Consider the following 24,631-nt stretch of genomic DNA (forward strand, 5'->3'; position numbering starts at 1 on the left):
AAGAACAAATACAAAACAATGTAACAGACAGCCCATTCTCTAAGCATATTAATGTCCTCCATAGTGTGTGTTGCTGTGTAAATAAAACTCATCTGGGGATGTAGAGGCCCTCTGTCTGTGACATCTGGCCTCAGAACACAGCATAGGTGGATATTATTTACTCAGTAATACACATCTTGTTGGGCATTGCTTGCTTATATGCCACAGCATGTATGTGAAGACTGTATCCACCATCTTTTATGCTGACAAGAGGATATGTTGAGAATATTATCTTTAAACCAGGGAAAGGCACCCACAGCTAAGATGCAGAGGGCCATTGCAACCTTGTTGTCCTAAATCTGGTAAAATGTCCTAGATTTATTTTTTCAAATAATTAGATTAATCCACTGGACATTAACATTTTTCTTCAGGAATATCTAAAAGCACTGGAGACACACAATAAATCCCAGGAGAACATCCTCTGTGCTATACTACCAGATTATTATTATTATTATTATTATTATTATTATTATTATTACTACCATTACTATGATGATGATGTGTATGTGGTACATGCTATTATAGATAATCAGGACTGCCTGTACTAGTCAAACAGTTCTTCATTCAGAAACATAAAAAAAAAGCTTTGTTTGAAATAAACCTCTTAGCAGTAGTGTGTTTCTGTCTGACTCAACCACAGTCACTGAAATCCTCATATCTGTCACTGTTATTTTGTGTATAGCATGCTTCACAACATTCATAGCAATGCTGCTCTGTGCGTTTTTGTAGCCTGTTAAATCCTACAGTATTCCTCCTTCCTCTGAGCTCCATATATTTTCACTTTATACTCTTTGAAGTCTTCACGCCCTTAATGGCAAGTTCATATGTGGTATTCAGATTCCTATTTACTCTATTCGTCTTTCTTATATTAATTTTCATTCTGTAACCATCAAATATCTTAATGTGTTCCCATGATATTCTCTTTGATGTAAATTAGCTTTTTGCTTGATGAGTCCACCTTCACATGTGCTACTGAACAATTTTATTCCAAGCTACGCATTTTTTTATCCATCATGGCCCATAGACGCGGTGAGAAAAACAAAGCACTTTAGTTGATCAAAGGGCAGAATGCAAAATCGTGCACTTTATGTTTAATTAACATTTTTAGATTACTCGCATCATAAATAAATAACACAAATATTCATGCTATTTTTACAGAAGCATGCTATCTTTACTTCCATGAGTCTTATTTAAAACAACAACAAAAGAAAAATATGTTTCATCCAAGATGATTTATGGCTTTTTCATCTTTTCACCTTTTTAAATGTTCTAGTAGATCTGTATTCATATAAGACAATATAACCATTATTTAAGTGTGTGTACAGTGGAGTATATAAATATAAGTAAATATATGTGTGTGTGTGTGTGTGTGTGTGTGTGTGTGTGTGTGTGTGTGTGTGTGTGTGTATGTGTGTGTGTGTGTGTGTGTGTGTGTGTGTGTGTGTGTGTGTGTGTGTGTGTGTGTGTGTATATGTATATATATATATATATATATATATATATATATATATATGTATATATATATATATGTATATATATATATATATATATATATATATATATGTATATATATATATGTATATATATATATATATATATATATATATATATACATATAGAAAGAATTCACTATATCACCAATCCACTACATCGACATACACTTCATCAACCACAAAATGTTGGAGCTCAGTCCCTTAACATTCTAGCATACATACACTGAGCATGAAACTTGGTACATCTCAAAATAAAATAAAATAAAATAAAATAAAATAAAATAAATATTTATATATAACTTTTTGCAGAAGCAAGTCTTCCTGCACATTCCCTCCAAAAAAAAAAAAAATATATATATATATATATATATATATATATACCAACACCAGGATCACAAAACAGTGGGGTAAGTGTAAAATCCTGCTCTCTACAACTCTAAATTGATCCTGTGAGGAACTAGCAGTCTGACAAAAAGAAAAAAAAATGATGTGTCTCTTTAATTCACCAGTGTATTGTTTCAGTTCCGTCTGCCAAAATGGAGTCCATCTCTATGGGGACCTTGAAGCTAAGTAAAAGCTAGCATAGGAAACATCTGTTATATATGTAATGATAAAGACAAAAAAGACAAAAAAGAAAAGGAATAAAAATAAAAGAATTGCAGCATTTAAAAGTTACCTATTTTTGTCTTAATATTATAGCAGTAGTGTTGGCCTACCTGATGTTGTAAAAGCATTTATATCTACACTGTAATGCATATTAAATTTCCATGGGTTCTGCCATTTATTAAAGTAGCTGAACAGCGCTATTAGTTCTAGCAGCAAAAACAAAGTCTTTTATGGTTACATTACACAGTTGACTATGCACCCGTGAGCCTTCTAAGTTATTCTGGCAAAAAAGTAATCTGCCTAACCTGTGGGCAGAGAGAAAAACTGTCTATAGATTTGTATATTGTGGGAGCAAATCTGCATCACTAGCAATAGAAGCAACTACGTCTTATAGAAATGCTTTCTGGTGATATTAAACTGTCACGCGGCCCTTGGCACCAACTTTAATAACGATGGCATATTCAATTATTTGGCCATCTGCCTGATGAAAATATTTTACAGACTATAAGTTACTGCAATGTTGACTAGTGCTCTTGAGACCTGCTATTCATTATATGGATGCACTCATGTCTTTGATCTTTCCAGCAGGCATGGCCTTTTATAGTTACGCCAGTTCAGCATTGTTTTTTAATGTTTGCCTACAAACTGAATATATAAATTTAACTCGCAGTCACTAAATAAATGGTAACAGCCATCATATTGCAAACAGATATAATTCAACTGGCATGGCAAGATCTCACGAATGTTTCTGAATTAAAAACAATTTAGATATAAAATTTTGGAATGATCAACTCTGAAGTATGAGAAAAGTCATATTCATTTAACTTATGAGCCATATTTCTCCTATCCATGGAAAGAATATTCATGTAGCATCTACCATGCCAGATAAGATACGTTTCTTATGTATTTCTTTCACTCTAGTATTGACGTGCATTAAAGGGGATGCTGTTTTCCGTGGTGATCCCTAAGACCTTGTATTGATCAACTGTTACAGTGTCCATCTCATTTAATTGCAATTGCCACAAGTTAATTGGAACTTCTTTCCAGAAATCATAAATTTTGTGAAATGTAGCATATAATATTAACTGAAAGGAAAATGATTCTAGCTACGCTCTACTTAATGTCAATATTAATTCAAAATAAGGTCTGGATATTGTGAGACACAAGAGTAAAGAATAAAAATAAAAAAATATGTGTATAAAACATTGAAATAAGATCAGTACAATGAAGTACAGATGTTTAAAAAATGGCAGAGAGACATACTTCTTGGCAGAGTTCCATAAACCAAAGCTGTCATTTTCTTACTTTGGGATTGATTTGAGACTACGTTTCTGTGCAAGTCTGAACAGAAATAATTCAAATGTATATATGTAGAAGAGCTGAAATTAAGGGGGTTTTTTTTGTTACGTATGTGACACACAGAGAAAAAATGTTGTTTTGTTACAGATGAAATTACTTTAGTGGCCAAACATGACAAGCTGCAAAATGTTTGACGGCAATCAGTAAACTGGCATTCTCTAAAGATCTTATCTATTGTCACTATTTTCTCATAGTTCATGATATAAGACATTCCATAATACTGACATCTTTTTTTACTGTAAATATAAAGATAAGTCATCAGATAATATACAAGAAAGGATGCAAAATTTTACTTTGCGGTTTCTGGCATTATGCCAGTGTAGTTCATCTTTATCACTGTTTGCTTAATGTTAACTTTACTTCTTTTACTGAACTTAGGAAGTATAAATATTGCATTCATCACGGCTAAAACCAAATATTTTTGTTGTTTTGTTGTATATTACTACTATGATAAATACTGCTCATAGTGCATAATGTAAAAAATAAATAATTTACTATTTCAAAATATCAGTATTATATCTCTCAACTGTACAGATTTTCACAGAATGTCCAGATTTTTTTTCTTTATATTTTTTGTCCCTTTTTTAAAAAATTGTGGTTTTCGATTTATTTATTTTATTTATTTATTTATTTAACATTTGTTGCTGGGGTGCCTTCTGTGCGGAGTCTGCATGTCCTACCTGTGGTCGCGTGAGTTTCCTCTGGGTGCTCCGGTTTCCTCCCACATACCAAAGACATGCAGTAGGTGGATTGGAGACACTAACTTGGCTCTAGGTGTGAGTGTGTGTGTGTGTGTGTGTGTGTGTGTGTGTGTGTGTGTGTGTGTGTGTGTGTGTGTGTGTGCGTGTGTGTGCCTTCTGTGGAAGGTTGGGCGCCAGGCTGGCAACTCAACACTGTAAAACTCCACTGCCAATCATGAGCGGACAGGTGATCTGCAGTGGTGACCCCTAACCGGGAAAAGCCGAAAGAAGAAGAAGAAGATTTATTTAACATTTATTAACCGGGAAAGTCCGACACGGAACTAAGCCAATTTTCAGCGGAGGCCTGGGGAGAAATGCTCCAGATGTATGTCTTTATAATTTTTCTAGGAAATCATTGGAAAATTATTAAAGATTGAAGTCAGAAAATAATGACAGATATTTGAGTTTCAGACTTCATACCCCTCATAAAATTCATGCTAATGCAAAACCTGTTATTCAATCAATTCTCTAAGTTTGTAAGAGCAATATTTAAAAATTGTCTCTATTTTGGGACTTTGTCCCCCCCCCCCCATTATTTATGGCTTTGTCCAGATTTCTTGCTCTAAGAGGTTGAGAAGTATGATTATCATATCTTAATGCCTTAGATAACAGTAACCATGTGCATCAGCAGAAGAAACATGCCATGATTCTTCCTCTCTCCAGTTAAGACTTACAAATAGGAAATGCAAGACAGTTAGACCAGAGGTCATTTGTGCCATTTATGCTTTGCCAATCCCACCCTCAGGCTCTACCAGCCTTTTCAAGAAGTCCAAGACTTGTGAGTCCCAGAGTGTATTTTAGAGCATCCATCCTATCGTATAAACCAGTTTGAAAACATACAGTGAATCATACTGTTTAACATATAAGTGGAGTCTTTTCCAAAGCAGGGGAAGTCACTGAGTGATGGATCTAGTTCTCCATTTAATTTTATTTATTCCCCAGCGTAGATTTAGATCTCTTGTCTTTATGACACTGAGTACAGGCAGAGTGACTACAGTCTTCAGGTAGCTATTATTTTGAGGCCCAAGATTATTTTTGTTCGGTACTTCTATGTTCTTTCAAGTTTGTTGATATGTCTAGTGAGATACATATGGGTCTAGGTAGTGCAGAATGCATGGGATCAGTAAATCTTTGATTTTGGAAGAGATACCAATGGTTATTCATTGTTATATTTAGAAGGCATTCTTGACTATGGTCATTACGGAATATATTCGGAACAATGAAGGTCCTGAGTGTCAAAGGCAAAAACGTTGATAGGAAGACATCAAAAAATCAAAATGTTGACTGATTTTTCTTACTTGCTAGAAAGCACATAGTGAGTTACTAGAAATCATGATACAGTGGGTACTGGATTTATTCCATTTCCCCACTATGCTGCAATCTTGGAGTTGGTATCTATAATTAGCAAGGTGTTTGCAGGGTGTATAGAACATGTAGTGTTTCCTTTCATGTAGTCAGTGTTGTGATTTTTCAGTGTCTGTCCAGTCATCATTTTTGCTTTCAATATTTGGATCATTCAATGTTATGAATGATATTCCAGCCATTAGATCATGATCAGAGAAGAGGGAGTCATTCTGATGACAGACTCATTGGAGAGTGGTGCTTCATTGATGTAGTTGGTGGTATCAATTTGTTGTTTACTGAAGGAGATGATTCTGCATTTTTTGTATTTATTTTGAGCCCTTTGTTATTACACCATGTGTTAATGCTTGATAGTTCCTTCTGAAGGGAACTTTGTATCATTTGTTGATTTGGCAAGTACACTCAGCTTGCAATTACTGCCAAGAAATCTTTCTTGTAAGTGTTGAGATTAGATAAATAAATACCAAAAAGGAGGGGTTGCAATGCAGACACCTGTGAAATGTTGCTGGTCATCTTTCCCTTAAATGGGGATGTATCACCAAACCTAACAATGTGCATTCTGTCCTTGAACCATTTTGAAGTCAATCTTACCACATAGGGATCTATGTTTGATGGTATTGGCTCTTATGATCCTGTCTGTGTGGTGTGGTATCAAATGCTTTTGCTAGATCCAGGTAAACAGCATGAACAGTGTGACTGTTGTCCATGGGCTGCATGACCTTTCTAAATATATCCACAAGATTGAAAAGCTATTACCTGCCCTTAACAAATCCAATTGTTGTGATTAAAGCCTCTTTAAATGCTTAACTTGCTGGATAATGAACTCAATGATGATGATAATGTGTCTCATGACTACGCAGACAATATTACTAAGGCTTTTGCGTCTATAGTTACTTGGGTCAGTGATGGGGTCACCTCTTATGAAGGATCATGGTGCTTTTCCCTCTCTAACATAGATGACAAGTAGGCAGGGTATTTCATTTAGATGCTTTAATACATAGAAACACATCAGAATGGAAAGCAGCATCATAAAATATAAACAAATTGGTTAAGAGACAGACCTTACATACATACATGCTTACATCTCAACAGTTTACTACAAAATGTCAGCCAGACTTGCACGTACTGAGTATTTATACACTTATGCAAGCCCTTGGATAGCTTCTTAAAGGCACATGCACACACACTGAGCTACATTCTCCATCTTAAAAAGATTGCTCTTGGCAAAAACAACATTAGAGTTAGAAATGTATTATTATAGACATTAGAAACAAACAGAATGTTCATGTCCACGTTGCGGTGTATCTGTTACATGGTCTGGAGATATGAACGGATCTCATAACATAACAATCTGAACCGAAATTATCAACACGGACAGTTTTCTGTGAACAACTAGTATGTAGAACTTCTGGATTCATCACAAGTAGGGGAATATTCTCTGGAACATCCTCTGGAATTGGAACACTGGACAACTAACTCTGAGATAAAGTGTCTTTCTCACAGGCTACGTGCTGTGGTATAGGCTCAGACACTGGTCTTAAATGTTTCCAATTACACCTAAACTCTGCTCCTTATGATTCCACAATGTACGAACTCGGCTCTGGACAAATATTTTTCAAGACACCAATCTGATCAGAACCTTTGGACATTTGCATCCTTACCACTTCTCCTTCTCGTAATGGATTGAGTGGTTTGCTGGTCTTATCATAGTAGGAGCTCTGGCTTAAACACTTCTTCAACAGATTGTTTTCATTGACCTGTTGTTCTTAACACATGGAACCAGCAATTGACTTCTCATTGGTAATGTGGTTCTGGTTTGTCTCAACAGAAGTCTCTAAGCAGGTGAACCAAGATGTTTATCAGGAGGAATATTTTTGAGATTCAAGAGATTCAGGAAAACATCACTATCTTCTCATTTTGACTTCTCTAGTAACTGTTTTGCACTTTGAACTGCACGCTCTGTCAAACCATTTGACTGTGGGTACTTTGGGCTATGCATGACATGAGTAAAGTCCCATTCTTCAGCAAATCTTTTGAACTGTTGGCTTGTAAATCGGGTGCCATTGTCAGAAATAACTTTGTGCAGACTACCATGGACTGCAAAATGACGCTTCATCTTAGTAATGAGAGTACTAGATGCTAGGTCAGGAAGTAGGTCAATTGTGAACCAATTGGAATAAGAGTCTACTGACACCAAATAATATTGACCATTCCACTCAGAAATGTCAGTGGCTACTATCAACTAAAGAATCTGGTTTATCTGAAGTGGTATCTTCTGTTGATGCAGCTTCATACTATTACGCATGGATAAAAGTGCTCTCTCAATGTCTACTGACATAGAAGGTCAAAATACTAGACCTCTCACCCTTCTTTTGGTAGAGTTGACTCCTGGGTGACTATGATGCAGGTTAGAAATGTACTCTTGTTGCAAGGACTTTAGAACAATTACTTTTGGACCTTGCATAATGATGCCATTGTCAGCAAAGTCTCATCTCTGTTTGGAAAATAAGTTTGCACTTATTGAGGTAAACTAGATTGCTCGATGACCATCCTTGTTTGATAAAGTGGTTGAGCCTTTGTAAAACTGGATCTGTGGCTGTGTGATCTCTCAGCTCATCAAGACATGGAAGAAAAATGTCTCACTTTCATGACTTCAAAATCAAGGTTCTCATTCTAATGCTATTCTGTGGTGTTTCTTGGCTATCTTGATAATGTATCAGCAAGATAAAGAAGTTTGCCTTTCTTGTAGACAAGAATAAAATTATACTTTTGCATACTTAGCATCATGCATTGCAATCTGGCTGGAGCTGAATGTATAGGCTATCTCAAAATTGTGACTAGAGATTGGTGGTCTGTTTTGATTTGGTTAGGTCTACCATAAACGTAATTATGGAACTTTGAACATGCACACACAATTCACAAAAGCTCTTTATCTGGCATACTGCATTTCAGTTTGGGTAAGAGTTCTTGATGCATAGGCAACAGGTTGACCCTCTTGTAGAATGACTGCACCAACATTATTGTCAAACACAAGTGCACTGGGTTTACAAAATCCATCTGCTATGCCAACAAAGTATGCATAAACACACTGATAATATGGCCCTTGTATCTATGTACAAACAAACTGTTCTGTGAGCTTTTAATACCATTCAAATGCACAATAAACTTTTTGAAATACTACACTGTATAAATATGCGAACACTATACACTTCTGGTAACTCGGATCTCTTTAATTAATACGAAAAATATGTGCTTAGCAAAAATGCAGTAATTTCCTTTATTTTTTTTAATTTTATGCAATTTGGACTTTATTTCAAACATTTTCCGGAGTAATTTGAATATTTTTTATCAATATCGGACATACCTTTTTATTCAAATATTGTTTAGAGGGTTCTGTATGCCTCGTTTCATATTTTGCAAATAAGAAATAGTTTTGAGCAAGTTTAATTTTATTTTTATTTTTATTTATTTTACATTTGTTGACCGGGCTAGTCCAGCTGGATAATTTCCATTTTCAGTGGAGGCCCGGGGAGAAAAGCTCCACAATTAAAACAAGGTTAAACATTTAAGCAACAATGCATACATTTTAGTGTAGTAGAAAATACAGCGAAAAAAAACAGGTAAAAAACAAATAGCCTAAGCTATATATTCATATTTTTTTTTTTTTTTTTTTTTTTTTTTTTTTTAGAACAGTACAGTAATTTAGTCATTTGAAATAGCAGGGAAAGATAGTGATTTTTACGTAGGGAGGTATGGCTGAAGAGCGAAGAAGTCATTTAGTCTGGATTGGTACAGGAGCAGAGCCAGAAGTTGTTAAGATGTAATAGAAGTTGTTTTTTGAAAAGTTGAAAGGAGTCTAGTGAGGTAATGTGTGGGGGGAGGTTATTCCAAATTTTCCGTATGGAGTTTGAAAATAGACAGTTACCTGCTGAATTTGTAATTCTAGTTGTGGTGACTTGTATCTTTTTGGCAGATCGCAACTGTTTCAAGTTTTTGTAGGGAGTAAGGAGGTTACTGAGAGCTGGTGTTTTTGTTGGTTGATAAAGAATGTTATGTGTAATTAAGAGTTGTTGATAGATAAGCTTGTTAGGTAGTTCTAACCATTGTAATTGTTTTAAGTTATTACAGTGGTGAGTTCTGTACTGGGATGCTGTGGCAAAACGGGCTATATTATGGTTGGATGTAGTTAGTTTTTTCAGGTTACCTTTAGAGAGATTGGTGTAAATAGAGGAAGCATACAGTAGGGTGGAGATAAGATGTGATTGAGCTAAGGTGGTCCGTGCTTCTGGAGTAAGGAAGGGTTTTATTCTGTACAGTGAACCTATCTTTTTATTTACTGCTTTTATAGTGCTATTGATATGACAATCATAGTTAAGATTATTCTCAATAGTAACACCAAGCAGTTTGGTAGTAGAGTCTGGGGAGATAGGAGAATTGTCAGCTGCAGTAATAGTAAAATTTAGTTGAGGAGATTTGTGGGTAGGTGAGAATAGTAATAGCTTTGTTTTCTTGGAGTTGAGAAGGAGACATCTTTTTGAGAACCATTGTTCAACGGTTGAAAAGGTAGATTGTGTGAGTGACTGGAGTTCAGATTGGGTGGGAGCTGTACAGATGATGGTAGAATCATCTGCATATTGTATGCAGGTAGTGTTATGGATAGATGATTGAAGATCATTAATAAAGATAGAGAATAAGAGTGGACCTAATATTGATCCTTGAGGTACTCCTAAGGAGATAGGTAGTAGAGCAGATAGAGAATTTTTCCAGAGTACTGCTTGTTGTTGGTTTTCAAGGTAGGATGAGAACCAGGTTAAGGAGGAAAAATCCAAGGCAAGTGAGTTTAGTATGTGTAGGAGAAGTTTATGGTTGACCATGTCGAAGGCTTTTGACAGGTCTAGGAAAAGAGAAGCAGTTAGTTTGTTATTATTACGGTTACAGTTTATTGTGTTAGTAAAGGAAAGTAGTGCAGTGGTCGTACTATGTGAGGGTCTAAATCCATGTTGAGTGTTTGCTAGTAGGTTATTTTGAAGGAGATGGTTAAGTAGTTGTTTGTGTATACATTTTTCCATGATTTTAGCTAGTGGAGATAATAGTGCTATTGGGCGGTAGTTAGAGAGGTCAGTAGATTTGCCTCCTTTATGTAAGGGTATGATGTGTGATATCTTCCAGATTGCTGGAAAATAACTTTCTTAAAAGTAAAATAAAAAATAAAAAATAAATAAATAAATAAATAAAATATAAACAAACTGGTTAACAGACAGACCTTATATACATACATGCTTGCATCTCAACAGCTTACTACAAAAATGGCAGTCCGACTTGCACATGCTCAGTATTTATACACTTGTGCAAGCCCTTGTATAGGTTCTTAAAAGTACATACACACACACTGATCTACAGAGCATCACCACTTAAGTGCACCATTGATCAGGAACATAGCCTGTGGCAAGGCTTAGTATGAACAACTTAAGGATGTGATCTGCAAGGTCTGCTTGACTAACACTTTAAGGATATGATATTCTGAGATGGGTGGGTGGTATGACTCCATTTTTTTTTTGTATGGATAGGGGTGGTAGTTGTAGGAGATAACTTCACACTTGTTTGCTAATGTTAATGATGTTGTTTGCATCTGAATAGGAGGTGCCATTATAGATGAGTTCTGAGCACTGATGGGAACTATTCCTCAGTTTTCTAATATAGCTGAAAAAGAACATAATAATTATACCCGAGAAGCATGCCTATGGTAATGGGTGGTTTTGTTCATCATAATAGCTACCTTCAGTTTCTTGGTGTAGCATTTTATATTTTTATTATGATAAGACATTCTGGCCTTACAAGGTAATCTAATCAGTTTCTTTCCTATGTTGTAAAGTCTGTTTATATCTACTGACATTGTATTTGGTCTTGCTGGGAACGGTCTTATCAATGCTTTTATTTAAATAAGCATGAAGATTCTTTGTATATGTGAATGCATTTCTCTCTTTCATTTCACTTAAGGTTTATCATGATAGAATTTTGTGCTTTCATCATGTAATTGTGAAGAATAACTTTTCTGAAGTTTCTAAAGAGGGTGGCATTGGCAACCATGGGACAGGATGTTCTGAGGGTAAAGTTAACTGGGTGTTATCAGACTTAAGAACTGAGGGGTGAAATGTGGTCAGTGAGCAGTCTGAAGTTGAATTTCTGAGAACTAGGTCCAGGATATTTCTGCCCTTGGGGTTTTAGACAATTTGATACAGTGAATTCTTATTCACCTTATCTAAGTCATATAATGCATACTAAACATTAGAAATGTATGTACTCCAGTTTGTGGAGTGGTAGTTGATGTTACCAAGGATTAGATGTCAGTATTTAATATGGATGTTTTCTAAGAATGCCAGGAACTTATGATGGTCGTGTGGGGGTCACAGAAGGAGACCTATAATAAGCTATATGTTGAAGATCTGACTTAACTGTCATTCCAGGAGGCTTGAAGGTGCTAATTGCATATAACCCAGGTAGGAGATTTGATCTCATTGCTTTTGAACCATGTTTTAGTCACTACACAACCGTGGACTTGCTGCAGATGCAGAAATGCCTCCAGACCATGCAGTGCTTTTTTTTTTTTTTTTTTTTTTTTTATTTAGATTCCTAGTATTGAGAAAAGCTATCATGATTTTGTCTTCTTTATGATTTGATATATTGGTTATGATGGAATGTTCATTAAATGAACTCTGCCTAAAAAAGGTACAATGTGGAAGCCATTGCACAAGAGGTGTCAACCATTCTTGGCAAAGCAAGTAGGAATGTCAACTATCTAATACCAAGGAGATACATGCTTGACCTCTCCCTCCTCCAAAAATAACACCAGCTTCTTAACCAGTTGTTGAAACTCAATAACATTTTCTTTGCATTTTGTCACGCGCGGTGGTGGTGCTGCAGTAGCATTGTCACCTCACAGTTAGACGTTGCCCGTTCGATTCTCAGTTAGAGCGTCTTCTGTGTAGTGACATGCGTGAATGGGCGTTCCTTCGTTGAAGGTTTTGCATTAGGCCCAGCAAGCCAGTACGTAAAAATCTACTGCCAATCATTGGATGACCGGAGTTCCGCTGTGGTGACCCCTAACTGGGAAAAGCCGAAAGACGCAAACAATTTGGTGACAGGATGATACCACTGAATACCAGAGTTTTATCCTTGAAAGAAGCATGCGTTGCAATTTATAGCAAGTCTTTCTGCGTGCCTTTCATTACTTTTCATGCCAAATTGTTCACTCCAGCATGGACTATAATCACATCATAGTTATGTTTTATGGAATCTTGAAATATCCACAAGCCTGGCTCCCAAAAGATAGATAACTATAACCCAATCTTTGTTCAGCCTGATGAGTATTTAATCAGTATGCATAAAAATGGAATCAAGAATTACTAGGATGTTTCCAGAGGTTGATTTTTTTCTTGATAGGCCCAATTTTTGTGTGTGTGTGTGTGTGTGTGTGTGTGTGTGTGTGTGTGTGTGTGTGTGTGTGTGTGTGTGTGTGTGTGTGTGTCTGTGTGGCATGTTGATGAAAAGGTGCATGCAATGGATGTATTTTTTTTTTGGGGGGGGGGGTTAATTGAAGCCTACCTACTCTTATGAGTTCTAAGATATTTACGTAGCGATTTCTTAACAGAGTCAACATATGACAGTTTTGTGCTAATAGTATGAGATGTTACATTTATATGACTGGTAGTGAAACAGTGTGATACTCACTACAAATAACATATTTAAGAGGGTTACTACCAAATAAGCTATGAGTCAAGAAAATCAAGTGCCTAAATCATAAAAGCTTATAATGGCAGGTAATCAGTTGTGCATGACTTTTTATTCCGGTACAATTCACCCCTGGTTTAGCACCTTTGTACACTATGGATTGTGGTAACATGTAAGTGTCTGTCTGATGCTGGGTTATTCATAATTAAAATACAAGGCGTCTGACTTATTAGTATAATAACTAATTATAAATATAATTTATAATAATAAAATAACTAATTATAATACAAAAGGTACAAACTTCTTTGGATTGCATGACTATGCTTCAACAGATCCTCATGTATCAATAACCTACTAAGTAGCTATGATCCTATGACAGAACAAAGACCAGTCTTATTTATTTATAAACATTTCTCAACACTATAATCATCATCATCATCAACCCCATTTTTCCCATTTTCTAAATGGGCTCAGGGTGTCGTGGCAACTGTTTCCATATCTCTGTCTCTCTATTCAATGCTACGCTTCTGCCTTCTTCGAAACTCAAGCCTGACTGTCACAGGTCTTCCCTCAGAAAATCTATCCCCCTCTTTGCTGGACACCCTTGTTTCCTCTTGTCTTATTCCTGTCTGTCCCAACCAATCTTCACCAGATTGTCTTCTGTTGTGCTCAAACCACTGTAATCTGTTTTCTTTGTCCTTTTGTGCAATTGGAGCTACTTTGGCTTCTGCTCTTATGTCCTCATTTATTTGTCTGTCCTACAGGGTGCACCCTACCACCTGTCTCAGGCACCTCTTCTCCATCACCTCTAGCTTACTCAGCTGCTCTTCTTTTACTGCTCAGTAAGTTATACTAGTTGCACCACTGTTTTGTACACCTTACATCTGATGACACTCTTCTGTCATATACTACACCTCAACAGTGTAAATACCCTTAGAAACAGAAATCTCCAGGCCTTGTCCATATTTGTCAACCCCTGTAAAGCCTCTGATACTGTCTCATACCCTCTTCTCCTTCACAGACTCTCCAAGGTAGGTTTATCATGTGGCTCAAATATTACTTTCACTATAAAACTCAAAAGTGTAAAATAACTACAAGCCTTCTCCTCATTCCCCCACACCCCAGTCAGTATGCCCCAAGGTTCTGTTCTTGACCCACTTTTTTTCACTGCATTCATCAATAATCTGCCCACTGCACTAAACAACTCTGTTTGGATCCAGGACTCACAGGACATCAACATAATCTATTCAGACCCCTTTATCTTTGATTTTCAGAAAGTCACTCAACATTCCTTCACATCTGTGGAAACTTGGCTTTTAGAACCTAACCTATCCCCCACACCGTCCCAAAAAAAGAATATTTTCTTCAACATCTAAATCAGTATAAACTCTGCTCAACCTACTTACCCAACAATCATCTGATGGCATATTAATTGAACTAGTCTACCACACTAAACCACTTGGGATCACTATTGATGAAAACCTAAATTCTGATCTACACATTCATCAAATAACCCATAAGACCAACTAAAAATTAAGTATGCTTTACTGAGCCAAACAGTTTTTTCTAATCAAGCATGGAAAGCCACTACCCCTGCCTACAATATTACTTCCATGACAAATTGGGGTTGTCACCTTTTCAAATGCCCAAAGTGGGACATTTTGCAGATTTTGCAGGGCAAAACATAGCCATGGCCAGTACAAAGGACAGAACTGCACTTTTTTGCCTAAATAAAAACTTATTCTTGCAGTATTTTAGTTGCTTATTCTGTTTCTTATAATATTTAGGTGTTTCAGATACAGAATAACTGTTTTATGCAACTTGTTTGCGTCTTTCGGCTTTTCCCGGTTAGGTGTCGCCACAGAGGAACTCCGGTCCGTTAATGATTGGCAGTAGATTTTTACGTGCTGGCTTGCCAGGCCTAACGCACAACCTTCAACGAAGGAACGCCCATTCACGCATGTCGCCATACAGAAGACGGTCTAACTGAGAATCGAACGGGCAACGTCTAACTGAGGCGACAATGCTACCACAGCACCACCACTGCAGTACAACTGTTTTATGCAACTATTACATAAAATAGAGGAAATATGTTTGCCCTAAAATCTCAGGACATTTGCCATTGTTTTCTATTTCTTTGCAGAACACAACTGCCCAAAGATGGACTGTCTCTCACAAAGTGTGACGGGTTGTAACCCTATGACAAATGGCTCTAGATTATTTTTTAACCTAATTAGGCTTTGTTGAACTGTATTAACCTCCAGGCAGTTTCTCACAGGAATGGGTGTGGCCTGTGTGATCGACAAAACATAAGCCGGTGATGTGATATCCTAATGGGGCACGATTGACACTGCATACAGCTTTGCTGGTGACATCATGCATGCATTGCTTCATGATTAGCATATTTCAGGGGTAAATGAAAAGATAATAGCATAACAACCTTTGTTAAGTCATGTTTTGCTTTTAACATGGGCTTTGACACATACATTTGATGCTTTTCTCTGAATAATCTCAAGTCCAGTTGCGTACTGTTTTGTAAACAGTTTATCTTAATTGTCTGTAACTGTCTTGTTTATTTCCATTTGTTTTAACAGGATATTCAGCTTCTTTTTCTTAAGATGCCAGTGTTGGTGACAGAATCTCCACATTTTATTTTAAATGAGGTGAAAAAAAAAAAGAATAAATAAGCTTGAAGTTGAAAAAAGTGTTTAAATTAGTAGCCTCATGATAGTAACCCAGTCAACAAAGAACGAACAGGTATAAGTCATTTTTTGTTTTTTTTAACTTACTAGTGATGAGATGTGTAGTAGGAGAGCTTGTGCTGCGAATACTACATATTTTGTATATGTCATATCTTAAGTTATGATCAGTGGTAACTACAGTCAGTTTTATGCTACATCATTTTTCAACTGAAGCTTTATTGTAAGAAGCTACCTTTTAAATACTTTTGTTTTTTACGAAGTGTCACAAATAAAGAAAAACAGTTTTGTTTTAATGGCATTATATATGAGCTGTGATTCTGTTAACTCTCTTTCTGTTCCACCAAATGGTTGTTCTGTTGTTTGGATTTTCTTGTAACATGTTCTCTACTGTATATTTGGGCTTAGTGTACATTTTGTGCAAACTTGCCATAAAGGTAAATGTTTGAATGAGTACTGCTGCAACTAACTGCGGCTGTATAGGCTAGATCCAGCATAGAGTATAAGATTTAACAGCTTTACAATTTCCAAAGTTAAAAGGCAGTTTATGCATCTGGTAGCTAAAATATGAACTGTTTTACTAGGGTGCTGTAACTGCTTAAATCTGTTCACTTCATGGATTTACTCTTTGATTACTTCATTACTTAATTAAAGTTGTTGAAGTTTCATGGTCTCAATACAATGAATAATCATTGAACCACAAACTAAAAACATATTTATTCATGAGTGTTCGATGATGTCACTGTGATCCCGGGTGGTCTGCAGGGATTTGTGGGGGGTTAATACACTTCAACAAAGCCCCTAATTATATATCTGCTTCTCTTTCAGAGTGGTTCTGCTGTTTAAAAGGAAAAGGTGCCACTGTTAGAGCAGACTTAAAAAGCAGAATAAAAATGACTATGCAATACAGTATAGTATAACAAAATACAGCACAATGCAGTATATCAGAATGCCCCAGCAATGCAAGTGCTTCAATTTGGGCAGTCTGAAAGCGTGAACAGAAGGTATTATGCAGCACTATGTATAGAGAGTAGAAAACCAAATAGTACGTATACTATGCTTGGGTAGTAGATAGCAGTGTTCAGTGTAGCATAGTTCATTGTATCAGGATGACACAGCAGACAGGATTAGCTGCCACAAATTAGTTGGGATTAAAAAAAGGAGTACAACATACAGTGTGGACACAGTTGTGGGTGGGAATCACAGTGTTGGCACAGTTAAGCCAGACTTAATGAAAAAGAATTGCAATGCAGGCTAAATAATACAGAAAGTATCCAGTTTCAACCAGTTAGGTATTGGAGTGGGTGGTCACATTCTGTGGCAACCTTAAGAGCTTAGGGCATACAAAGCAGAGGGAAAATATGGACCTGCTAGATAAATAATACAGCAACTGCACACAGCTAGATAGCACAATAAATAATAGTGTCAGTAAATAGAAAACACTACAATAAAAACACAGTGAGGAACAAATGACAGTACTTATTTGCACAGTTAGATCATAACATGTACAACACAATGAGATACAAGGTAAATGACAAGATATAGCTAATTCCTACAGCAGGAAATTCACCATCATTTACTGCTGCAGAAACACAGGAAAGTTATTTTTGCATAGGATCAGTTGAAATAACAGAATGAAAAAATGAAGAAATGAAGAGGAAACATGTTCACAATTCTCTATACAGTGCTGACATGTATTTCTGCAAGTTGTTTATATCCTACTTTTAAAATGAGTTTGATTGTTGAACTGTCTGTTAGATTTTCAGTTGCTAGAACCTGCATCTCATTGCATGTCATGAGAATGGAGGAAAAGTGCAGAAAATGCACTTCAGTTTCAAGTAAACAATCATTAGTTCAGACACAAGGCAAATTAGGACACACTTGTTACAATGAATATTAGCAAATGCAGAGTTCAGTGGCAGCACAATTGACTCAAGAAACCCAGGTAAAATGTGTTATATTATTAAAATCTTATTTGGGTTTACAGGCACTTGAAATAGCAAGACTTACAGAAACAGGTTATCTAGGGTAGAATGGAGTAGATAAATGAAGAAAAAGTGCAACTGGTTACTGTGCATGCATGCAACAATTCCTAGATGGAAAGGGCTGAGTGTCTGTGTCTCTCTTAAAATTCAGGCATACAGATAAACCACACTGTGCAGCAAGCAAGCACAGTGCCATGCAACATAGTCGATTTAAAGTAAATAACTTCAAGTTGTTGTTGTTGTTTGTCTTTTCCCGGTTAGGGGTCACCACAGCGGAACTCCGGTCCGCTAATGATTGGCAGTTGTTTTTTATGGTGTCGAGTTGCCAGCCCGAAGCCCAACCTTCAACGAAGGCATGCCCATTCAATGCATGTCTTTCGAATGCCCACTCAACCACGGGGAGGACATGCAGACTCCACACAGAAGGCACTCCCAACCCAAGTCGAGAATCGAACGGGGGAACCTCTTGCTGTGAGGCAACAACGCCACCGTATGCAACCAATAAATGTATACACTATAGAACAGTGTACAGCAGATAAACATCTAGAACAATGTAGCTATTCCCTCTCATTAGACAAAACAGCAATAATTGTTAAAAATTATGGAAAGTCATAGGAGCATACCTCTCAACCTGCAGACATTGAAAATAGGAATGAAGGCCTTTGTAAAGTAGGAACATCCTGATAAATATATGGATGTCTAATTAGCATAAAATGTGAATACCAAATAGCACAAAATTCATCGTTTCCAGTAGAAATGTGGTATAACAATTGGAAACATGTTCTTAAAAAAATCAGAGTAACAAAAATGATGGAAAACAAGAGCCCAATAAAAAGACTGTGTAAAATCATAAGACTTTAATGAACCTATTTGCAAACCTCTACCCTACAAGTTCATTTATTTTTACTTTCTGAAAAGGGGAGCTGTATGATGTGTATTCTCTATCTTTTAAATTATTGGTGCCACCAGTATATTGGTCCTGTAATGGGGATTTCTGTGAGCTAGACAGCTTCACAAATCATGTATTATGAGGAGGATTCAGAAAATTGCGTGAATGAGGTAAACTGAGCCTGAAAATAGGGACATACTTCCAAAAATAGACACATCATTTGCAATGGCAAATCGCTTCTGAATATAGGGACATACCCTCAAAATAGGGGCAGTTTAGACGTCTGCACAGGAATCTCAAACTTGGCCTAATAAATTTACTTTTTTGTATAAAAAAGGCTTGGTTTCTATATTGTGTCCACTAATTCAGGTGCACAGATCTTCAACAGTATTTAAGTCAACATAGGGGTGTAGTGATAAAGATAGGGTTAAATATGTTCACAGCAAATGTCAGATTATTATGTCCTTATCTGTTCAAACCAGCAGCTACTTGCACATATGTTAACATGGCTTCTGACACATGGGCTGTTAGTTAGCTTTGCACTCCCTATTACTTTTAAACAACTAATGTATTTTCCATTTCCTACATCTGTTACTTAACTTTGTAATTTTTCTTAGATAGTAAGGTTATACGTCCTAGTGCATACCAAAACATTCAACAAGATTGATCATGTTTTTATGAATTACTCTCTCCTAGCCACTGGAAAAAGGCCTAGAGCCCCTCAAAGGATACAAAACTTCTTATTAATCAGATATTTGCTATGAACGTGTGACTGCTAACTTTATCACTGCACCCCCAACTCAAATGATTTCCATACCGATCTGTTTTATCTCTTTACTTGTTTTCTCTCCACATTAGCAAATGTCCAAATGTTCTTTCTAATCTCCCCATTCAGCAATATGTAAATGATATTGTAATCTGTGAGTCAGCAAAATCACAAGCAGATATTAAGTCCCATATACAAGATGACCTGTCATATCTTACAAACTGGCTCATTTAAAGAAATCTCATCCCAATCCCTTCAAAAAACAAAACCATGCTCTTTGGAACGGCTCACATTTTTTTCTAAACACCACCAAATAGTTAAATCTTGATTAGGGAAAAAGAAAAAAAACATTGGAGACTGATGCCTACCTTAGTTACCCAGTGACTAACATTTAAATACCACATGCAAAAAAATAAGAATAAGATTCTATGGTTGTCGCTTAGGTCATGGAATTTGTCCCACCTCTTCTAAATAACAGCTAGAACAACCATTGTGTAAGGTATTCTATACCTCAGCTAGAAAACAGACTTCCTATCTTTTTTCTAACCTCTAAGAAAACTTAAATGAACTAGAAGCAGCCTCTAACAGAATCAGTTAGTTAATTGTACTGTTCTCAAGAAAGATGACTAACTACATATGCAGCAATAAATTTAGACTCGGTATGTTACCTAACCACAAGATTCTCCATTTAAAAAAGACTTCACTCACTACAAAGCCAGCCTCAACTTGTACCTTCCCTTAAAACGCCAAACCTATAAACACTGCAGTAACCATCATCAAGATTTTTAATTAATAACTTGTCACTACTGAATTGCATGAGGAGTAGAAAGAACAGTACAAAGCCACATTATAATGATTTGTATGCAAATAAATTCATAAAACTGCAGGACTGTTAGCCTATCAGCACTATCAAGGAAAAGTGAGGAAAAGAATACAGTGGGGAAAAAATAGTGACTTTTCTAAAAGACTGTAATATCTATGGGAGCTGCCAAAACTGGTTCATATGCAGAAAGAGATGTCACATAAACATGACACAGTTTTCCATATGGGTTACAGGAAAACTTGACAAGGAAGTATTGGAAGAGGTGCCCTACCTGGGTTTTAGTGGGACCTTTGATTCTGTCCCATAGGGATTGCTAGGATTACTGGATGTGGTGACATTTGGAACATTTAGATATCATTGCTGGAGCCTTCCTGTGTCCTGACAGAGTGCTCTTCAAACTATAACTATCTGGAGATATACAGAGCTAAGTATATTTTTCTGGCACTTCAGAGTTGTGTACTGTTAATTGTTGTTTGACTAATTTTATATCATTGCTGGCTGACTTCAGAGTTGTGCACTGTTATTTTTGCTTCACTGTATAATTTTTCAGATCTCTGCTGAAGGTGTCTTGTTGTTTAAGTTTGGAGGCTTTTGCAGTTGTCCACCCCTACTGTAGATTTGATCTGGGACACTTCCCCCCAGTCCCATCTCTTTACCACATTCTACCTAATAGACTCCTTCTGGACTTGTTTTTAGTCATTTTTAATTTGCTTGCATTTTTTTAAACTGTTTGGTCTAACATTGCTACATACTCGTGTGCTAGCTTGCATTGCATTTGAATTGTTTTTACTGCTGTTTTAGCTACTTTTCTGTAAAAAAAAAAATTCTAAGCCTGTTTCCAACCTTTCTTGTAACTAGTGTAGTCCAGATTCAGATTTGCTGCATCCAGGACTGTATGTAAGCTTCTGAGACCCCAAGCTTTCTGTGTTGGAGGGAAGCCTTCTAGCTTATCAGTGGGAGTGGTAAGCACTAGGTAACCTATCTACCACATAAGGAGTGGTTCTGGCCCAGAAATTGTAGTTATTGGTCATTTGGGCAGTTTTTCCATCTCTCTCAACTTTCTGATTTAAAAGCCTGCATTTGCACTTGTTTTCCCCCTTTCCTGTAACTAGTTTAGTCCAGATACAGATTCTTAGTTTTAGCACTTGAATTTGCTTATTAATGATCAGCACTTGTTCATAACTTGCTGTAAGCACTAAATGAGGTACTAATTACTACAGCACTCAACCTTCCTCATTACCTAGAGGAAAACAGTTTTGGTACTTAACTTTTCTCACTTGCTTAGAGAAAAACAACTCCTGTACTCACTTTCCTCACTTATCTAGAGGAAAATAGTTTTGTATTCAGGCATGTCCAAGGGTCAGCTCCCAGTGTTCTCTCCTATCTATCTAATGAATCTGGGCATCTTGGGGCAATGTAGAAATTGCCTCATGTACACAGACAACCCTCTCCTCCTACCACCCAACTCTACAACCTGTGAGAGATGCACTTATCTAGCCAAACTGGAGGTAAAGCTCTTTCCAACCAATACTGAACTTGACAGTCAAGAGGAGAAGGTAAACACTTGCACCACACCACACTCATCATATAGTCTAACTAAATCTGCACCACCAAAATCCACACATAGAAACGTAAAAACATTCACGGAGGCTCTCAATAATAATCTGCTCAAGCAACAGAGAACTCCAAAGCAGAAATGCAAGCAACCCCCCCGCCCAACACAACCCAAATGACACATAGCCCGCAGACTCATTGTGCCACTCAATCACAGCCAATAAGGCAAAACAACATACCCAACACACTAGTCATAGGTGACTCTATAGTCAGGCACACTGATGTCCCACTCACTAGGCTAAACAAGGAGAAGGTTACTGTCATCTGCCTGTCGGGTGCCAGGATCTGCCACATAACCCACGCACTCAGGTCACTCCACAACAAGTACAAATATGACTCTGTCATTGTCAATGTTGGTGTGAACAACCTGAGACGTACCTCACTGGACTACATGAAAAGAGACATGGAAGAGCTCTCTGATCTTGTAGCCCAGGCAGGTATGACCCTAGCCCTGAGAAGCATTCTGCCATCACCCAGAATGGTACCGCAGTACAAGGACAAAATGATTGACTTCAACAATTGGCTAAGCTTCTGGTGTCATTCTAAAGGGATCCAGTATCTGTCTGCCTGGGACAACATGGTTGACAGACCATGATGCTTTGCCAGAGATAGCCTGCACCTGTCACCCCTGGGATTCTGGATACTGGCTAAGGTTCTTGACACCCCTATAGTGCCTTTTTTAGACAAGGTTCAAATGACAAATTCACCACCATAACAGGAACAGGCAAGTAAAAACTGAGGGTGATTCTGTTCAATGCTAGAAGTCTAAATCTCAAAATGCACTCACTCGAGGCACTCCTTAAAATTGAGAACATTGATATCTGTGCAGCGACTGAGACCTGGTTTAATGCTCTAGAGAGCACCCCTGCACTACCAGGCTATAACTCATACCACCCTTTTCGGCCATGTAACCTGGACCGGAACACTAAAGGTGGAGGTGTGTCCTTATTCATTAAAGATATCCACACCTCCAGGCTAGTTGCTCAGCATAATGCATCCGAGGTTATCCAAGTGCAACTAACTCTGGGCAAAACTGCATTACAAATTGTAGCTTGCTACAGATCCCCCACCATGCCTCAAGAATCTCACTCCTCTTTTCTTGATGTACTGGAAAATATTAGGGTTCAATCAAATACCCTAATAATGGGCGATCTCAACTACCCCACCATTAACTGGGAAAACTACTCATGTACCAACTCCTTCACTCAACGCTTTCTGGAATTCATGAACTCCCATGCCCTGGATCAACTTATCCACACCCCCACCAGGGGCAACAATATCCTACATCTAGTCATTACCAACATGTGTGACTGGTGTTCCACATCTGAAGTTAATGCCTCATTGGTCCGATCCGACTATAAGCTAATCACCCTAGATATCCACATCCTGCCCCATTAAGGAAACCACAGTAAAAAATTTCTCCAAAGCCAACTTCATGCTTCTTAAGACAGAAGTGGTGAACTTCATGACACCCATGCAGATGGACAATACAGTTATGACTAGTGAATCCTTACACAATTGCACATTTTAAGCACTTACACGAGTGCATGGATCATGCTATCCCAAACAGAAAAAAGATGCAATCTTCCAAAAAAAGGAAGCCAGTCTGGTTGTCCCCTGCCATAAACAAACAGTACAACAGAAGAAAGAAACTGTTGCAAAAGAGAGTAAAATCTCATGAGTGGAGGACCTCCCTGGTCAGCCTCAGTAAGAAGCTGTGATCCCTGATAAAATCCTCCAAAGCTAGTTATGAAAACAAAATTGCCACTGATTCTAAAGACAAGCACAAAGCATTCTATAGCTATGCCAAGAATCTCAATGTCAACACTTAGATCTGCTGTGAGTTACAGCACAATGGCACTAAATATACAGACCCAACTAATATTGCCAACATCCTGGCAGATAGGTTCAGTGCTAACTTTACCCCCCTCTTACCCCCTAATGGGCCCATCTCTATACTAGAAGAATGCAAAGTTCCTGTAATCATGGCTGCACAGGCAAAAAACACTCTCCAAAGCCAAGAACACAGCATCCATGGGAACAGACAACATCCCAGGCTGCGTTCTACACAAACTACAGAACAAACTTGCACCCCACCTATGTACAATGTTCAATCATAGCCTCACCTCAGGCTTTGTGCCCGCTGAATGGTGCACAGTGATGGTTATCCCACTCCACAAGGAGGGAGCCACCACGGACCCCAGAAACTACTGCCCCATTAGCCTGACGTGCCTGGTCTGCAAGGCCATGGAACGTATCATCATGGAACTTATAAACAAAGACATTGGTAATCTCCAAACTCTGGACCCACCCAGTTCGGGTTTGTAAAAGGAAGTGTATGTCTCCTAAACCTGATAGACTTCTTTGAAGCAGTCACCAAAGCCATAGACGAGGTTAAGGTGGTTCACACAGCCTATCTAGATATTGCCAAGGCTTTCGACACCATCCCCCACTCTGGAATTATAGATAAACTCAGTAAACTAGGTATAAATCCCTATGTTACAAGATGGGTTGCCAACTGGCTCATG

The sequence above is a fragment of the Protopterus annectens genome, chromosome 8.part1 (genome assembly GCF_019279795.1).
Source record: "Protopterus annectens isolate FY-2018-M chromosome 8.part1, PAN1.0, whole genome shotgun sequence".
Taxonomy (NCBI): Eukaryota; Metazoa; Chordata; order Ceratodontiformes; family Protopteridae; genus Protopterus; species Protopterus annectens.